Genomic DNA, 6357 nt, shown 5'->3' on the forward strand with positions numbered 1-6357 from the left:
GCAGCGGGCGAGGGGCTGCGGGGCGGCGGTGGGCGCGGGGCCCGTGGCTCTTTCTCTGCCTTTTTTGGTGGTTCCGTCCTTCTCTCCCCACCCCCGTTGGGCGGCTGCGTGCGCAGGAGCCATCCCGGGGCAGAGGTGTTTGTACTCGTGTCCTTGGGTGGAAGGGAGAGGCAGAGCCGGCCCTCCGCCAGCGCTGCGCCCGCCGGGCCCGGCCCCGCGCCCTCCGCACGCACCGCGGGGTTCCGGCTGCCCTGCCCGCCCCAGCGTTCCCCCAGCCCGGAGCGGGCCCCGCTGCCCCTCGGGTGAGCCCGGTGCCGTGGCTTTGGCTGCTCTGGGGACAGGGGTGCTCACAGGGAATCAACGTGCGCTTTGTGTTGTTCCGCTCTTCTAGTTAAACCAAGGGTTAATGCTTGCAAAGTCTGTTGTACTTTGGCGTTTTGCTTTATGAAAAGTTATTGTTGTTGTTTTGGTGTTCGCCTAGGGAGCCTGTGAGATTTAACCCAACATGTCTCCTAGGCTTTGCCAAAAGCCTGGAGTGATAGATAAAGGGTGTGAACATCCACTCGTGTTTCCACAGGATGTTAGGATTGGGTAACCTTAGAAAATAAAAAGGGCAGTTACTTTACTGCTAATAACAACAGCAGCAACAACGAAATACAGAAGCTTCCACCATATGTGCTGGTGTAATGTGGAGGCATTCACCAAACCCGGGTGGTTACTTCACCCCCTGCATGGATTGACTTCAAGTGCACCGTTGTGTTCTGAAGTCCATTCCCGGGTGTTTGTCCAGGCTTGTCCTATAATAGGTGTCATTGCATAAGAGGTACAGGGAGCAAAGAGCGTGCCGAGCTTCTTTCACTCTTCTAAGGTTCTGTGCTCGCATCTTAAGTGTGCCAAACTCAACACTGAAAAGAGAAGGGCACAGCTTGGTAAGCTGCCCTGTGAACTTCAGTGAAAGGAAAAAAAAAGAAATTATTCTCTTCTTCCTCCTACTTACAAGAAAATGTTTTTGTTTGTCTTGTGTCATCTTAAATAATTTTTTGCACAGAGTTTTTGCTAATCCTCTTCTGAACTGTGGATGATGGTAAGTCAACAATTGGGGAAGTAAATATGTCAATTCATTCCTTTGTCTCTTTCCTGTCTGTCCTGTAACTTTTACAGCTTTACTCTTTGAATTTTATCTGATTTGTTTTTGTAGTGCTGAAGTACCTGTTCTTTACTATCAACAAACTTTTAGAACAAGGGAACTGGCTCTTTTCTGATCTGTCTTGTATTTTTTTCAGGCCAAAATAAACATATAATGGGAGGATTTTTATTCCTTATGGTACTGAATGAGAAAGTCTGACATGTTAGTGGCATAATTCCTTGGGTTTATTTGCAGATAGAGAAGAAGATATTCTTCACTAGTGAGAAAATGGTCTCCTGTATATATTCCTAGAATACCTCTTAAAATGTTTGTCTTAAAAACATGTGAATCATGTTAAATTTATTTTAATGTGTTACTGTTTAACTTCTTGACTAATCATGAATTTATGGCAAAAATTAACAGAATTGTATGTGACATAGTATACTTACAGGAGTATGATTGAAGAATGTAAGTTTACATTTCAGCTTCTTGTTACTTCATGGTCTCAGATGGCACATTCAAAACCTTACACAAATAGCTTGAAAGAGATAGTGGCAAGTTATCAGAGGGAGAGTAACACAAACTACTGAAAAGTTGCTATGGTTACGGATAAAGGTAATCCCTGTTTCTGTGAAAGTGTGTCGTTTTGTAACAGCTATATTAATCAGTCTCATTTCTGAGAAAATTGGAAGTATACAAACTTCTGGCTCCATTTTCTTGGCAGTTATTTGCTCTGCACTCTTTTTTTAAATACTGAATGGGCTGTGACTAGTATTCAAGATACATCATTTGACCTACAAAGATTATTATAGATTACGTATAAACGCACTTGGACCATGCTGAATTCAATGGAAACTGTAGTATGCTTATTTTTGCTCCACCCAAGAGATACCTGATATCAAGGAAGTGTCTTTTAAAATGTCTAGATCCTTTTTCAAGGACTTTGGCTGAAGCAAGTGATGTGGCCCTCTGTTGCCAGAGACCTTGGCTGTGCAGCTGTACAAGATACAATTCTGTGTTCTGATTTAAAAAAAGAAAGAAAAAACATGCAATCAAATTACACAGCCCCCCAAAAAACTCCAACAACCACCCCAAAGCAAACCCATATGGCAGCCGCTGAGAAGTTGAGACCTGTTAGGAGTGTCGAGCTTTGTAGGCCAGGAGGCCACAGGGCAGGGACAAATGATTCTGTTAAGGGCTTTTTGCCTGTATAGAAAGAGTTGGGGTTTGACATGCTGGAACTTTAATAATATCTCAAGTCAGCTAAGCTTTGAGATAGCTGCTAAAAGAATCCAGTGGGATGTGTCTGTCTGGTGTGTCTGTGCTGCTGTCCAGACAGCTCAGCAGAGCTCTCTGTATTTACCACGTGCACCTCTTTGTTGTTTCCAGATCTGATTATTGCAGTGCAGTAGTACGTCTGGGGTTGAAAACAGCAAGAGGAATCTCAGAAGTTCAAGATTACTGAAATCTCATCAGTCTGGTATGTTGTTCTCTTCAAACTCCTGGAATAGCAAGCAGAATTCTTTGTATGTGAGGGCCTCCTTAGTTACAGCTAAGGATAAATTTCCTGCTAGGTTTCTAGGACCTTGGCTTTTCATCAGCAATTTCATTCTCGGGAAGTAATGTGCTACTAAGAACCATGAACTGTGTATTGTTGGGCTTCTGTAGAAGATTGTTTTTGGTAGTGGTGTTTGAAGCAGGACAATGAACCCCAGCTCTGGGGACCTTCAGTCAACATACACTCTGAACTTGTTTTCATCTTGCTTACCCAGCTTGGAAATTCCGGGTACTTTTGCAGACTTTCAAAACTAAAACTAAATTCAGACTGGGAAGGAGCTACTGGTAGCAGACTTTGCAGACTGATGTATTGAAGAATGCATAACATGAAAAGGAATGTTTGTGTCTTCACATAGGGATTTTTTCCCATTGCCTTTATGTAGACATGGCACTCATGAAATAATGGGGTTTTTTAGGTTTGATAAAAAATTTATAATATTGTTTCAGAGTAATTTCTCAAATGCCAAAGTTCTGAAATTCCTATGCTAATGTACTTTTAAAATTAATATGAAATACAAAGCAAGTTTGGGAGCTATTGTTTTTAAATAGGGTTACAGCATCTGAGGGTGTGAAAGGGATGGGAAGTTAAATATTACTTTGAAAACTGTCTCTAGTAATAAGAAAAGCTAAAAGTCTGAACTATAATAATAAATAAAAAATACAGCACATGCTGTAGTGCAGACACCATTGACAGCCAGAGGGTAAAGTCCTTTTCTCCAATGCCAGTTCAGTGTGTGTATGCAGCAGATCTGTTTCTTTGCTACTTATTAACATGTACAGAATCCAGGAGGTGTAATGGATTCAGGACTGAAAACCAGGTGCAGAATACTGAATAAAACTCTGGTGGTTCACACTGATCTGCTGGGACCTGGATTGAGTAACCGTCTCTTCATCTAATCCCTGAACAGCCATCACATGTGGGTTTTGATCACTGCTATTCTTGTCTGTTTGAACTGATGACTTACAGATGGAGGGCTCTGTTCCTGATCTCTTGAGCTGTCAAGTCTCCCAAACTTGCTGTCTTGTGTGTGTAAGATTACAGAACAAATGGCCTTTTAGCTGTTGCATGATTACTGTAGTCAAGTGAGAGTCAGGTGCTCTCCTACTGTCCAAGTGCAAAGTTGGGTGGCAACAAACTGATTTTTTTTTACACTGCTGTGAAAGCTTCCCTGCTTAGTGTTCTTGCAACTGCTATCTGCTGTTTTCCTTTTTTCTGCATTGTTACAAATATTGTAATAGTAGCAAAGGCTTAACTTCAGACTGGACCTTAAAATATGCTTGTGCTGTTTTTCCAGAATATATTTGTGTTTAGAGGGAAAATAGATGGCTTCTTGCAGAAACTGAGGCTGAAAATTAGGCTTTTTAATCCAGTTTTACTATTTCCTTCAGCATGGAATAATGACTTGAATAGCAATTTTTTAATGCATGGATTCCCAGCATTCAGATACAGATATGTTTACCTGTGAATTCTAGTCCAGTGACCTAAGGGTCAACCATTAATCTAGTTTGGATACTCCACAGATGATGTGGGGATCTTCACTTTTATGAGGATAGCAAATTACTCTTGGGGCTTTCTTATTAGGACAGTTATGGTGTGGGTGTGTTTGGGTTTTAAATGAGATGGGGTAAGAAAATCTGGGAGCTGAGTTTGCTTTGCCATCCCCCTTCTGCTCTGGGTAAGCCATGCTCTTGCTCATCAGAGGCTGGCCAAACTTCTGCCAGCTCAGAGACTCAAGGCAGGTGGAAGGGGCTGATTAGCACCAGAGCTGGTTTCAGGAGTTGGCCAGACTGGCTTGTGGGGGGAAGAGGTGGGGAGGAAAAGGGATGGAACATCTCCCCTGTAGTGATAAGAGCTGCTAGTTGCCTGTGTGACAGAAACATGAGCTGAAGTCTGGGATGTTTGATGATAAAAATTATTTTTCATTACCATTACAAGGTGGTGAGACTGCTGTGGTAGCAAACAGAGCTGGAGACTTTTGGAGTAGTATATTTGGTTTGGATTTTTTTCCCCTCTTCTTTTTAAAGTACCCCAACAACAATGTTGACTATAGGGTTGTCATGTCTTCTAGCACTTGGCAGTTTAGTTGATATCATTTTTGACTTGTGCAGCTGTTTCTATGGGCCTGAAGTTAATATGCTCTGAATTGAAGCTTTCCAAGGTTGGTTTCTGAGATACTTGAGGGACACTTCATTGGTCTGTTTTGTTTGTGTGAACTGTGTTCTTGGTTTTGATTGCTTAGATAAGGGTTGATCAAAAAAAGTGTCATGCACATATGAGTTATACTCAGGGGACCCCAGATCAGCTTCCAGCAGGGCACTGAATTCAGGTGCAAGAATTAAGGTCTGGTTCTTTCAGTTTATATTTTAAGTATTGTGTGTAAGTTATGTGAATATTGTTAATTCTGTTCTTGTAGTGTTTCATACATACCAACTTATAACCAATTGCTGCTTTTCAGTTGTACTTGGATTTGTGGCATGATAGGTTGCTTTAAAATAGGTAACACAAAATGTGCAATTTCATCATTTTAGCAGAAGTAAATGTCCTTCCTGAAGGTGTTTTTTATGCTCTCTCGGGTGTATCACAGCTCAAGGGAGCACTTAGCTGTAAATATTTTCCTGATGCTATGTAGTATTTGCAGTAAAGCAGTGTGCTGGACTGCCTTGGACTTCATTAATCTGTATTAGGGAAGTTCAAACTTCCCTGTTTTGTGGTAATGGTAGTGGGTGAATTAAGGGAAGGCAGGCAGTTCCAGCACTGGGAAAGGTGACAAGAACCAGAAACAAGTTTTTCCTCTCTGCCTTCGCACAGGACAAAAACAACCCCAATGTGCTTGTGCTGACAAGTGCTTTATCTTCCTCTGGCTTAGTATTTTTAGATATTTTACACTAAACACGTGAAAATATTTTATGTAAGGCAGCCTTGCTACCCAGATAAGTCTTGTGTAACTATGATACTTGTGGGTGCAGGAGCGAACGCTGACTGTGTTCTGGCTCTTCTCTGTGTTGCTTGTTAGGATGGGGCAAGGTTTGTCTCGAACTAGGTGTCCTATCTGCACTTGTGAAATATTTGTTAAGCCTTGTTTTGTTTTTACTCATCTTTTCACTGGATAATTGTGTTTGCACAAAGGAAAAAGGACCACTTTTAATCTAAAAACCTGTTTTGTGTAGTGCTGAGAGGAAGCTGTGCCGTGAGAAACTCTGCTGTCATAACGTGACCAGGATCTTGCAAATTTGTTCAGTCAAGTGAAGCCTGAATAAGCACAAAAAGTTTCTGGCAGAAGCCGTGGTACCTTGTGGGATGGAGACAGTCACTTCCTGCGGAGCTCCTGCTGACTCATGCTTTAAATGGGTGGAAGTCTTTGGAAGCGGCGACCCGATGTATTTTTAGCCGGGGTTACTAATTTATATCGTGTGCTCGGCCTCCCGGGGTAACTCCAGTCACCCTTAAAGCGCGGATGGGCTCCAAACCCACAGCTAATTTTATCCCAGAAGTGGAGCAGGCGGCAGTTGTGTAATTGCCGCGGGAGAAGCGTTCCCAGCCCGCTCGAGTGTTATCCTCTCTTCCAGCCCCGACCCCCCGTTCGGGAGCGAGGTGCCGGCAGGGGTGGGAGCCCCGCGGGGACCGGGGTCCGTCCCGGGCATCAGTCCCGGGATGCGCCCGCCCGCGGCTCGGG

At 43.1% G+C, this 6357-nt stretch overlaps 1 protein-coding gene across 2 annotated transcripts in view; it reads left to right on the plus strand.

Moving 5' to 3' along the window:
* The first annotated feature begins 274 nt into the window (after window positions 1-274).
* The window catches only part of ZFAND6 (zinc finger AN1-type containing 6), a 35742-nt gene continuing 29659 nt past the window's right edge, over window positions 275-6357 (plus strand). The window contains exons 1-3 of one of the 2 annotated variants that reach the window (XM_005419594.2): window positions 286-302; window positions 1049-1084; window positions 2516-2606. The gene's annotated coding sequence lies outside the window, so the exon portion shown is untranslated. Of the gene's footprint in view, window positions 303-1048; window positions 1085-2515; window positions 2607-6357 lie in introns of both variants that reach the window. The other variant, XM_031055955.1, reaches the window with a different exon arrangement.

Source organism: Geospiza fortis, unplaced genomic scaffold (genome assembly GCF_000277835.1).
Source record: "Geospiza fortis unplaced genomic scaffold, GeoFor_1.0 scaffold171, whole genome shotgun sequence".
Classification (NCBI taxonomy): domain Eukaryota; kingdom Metazoa; phylum Chordata; class Aves; order Passeriformes; family Thraupidae; genus Geospiza; species Geospiza fortis.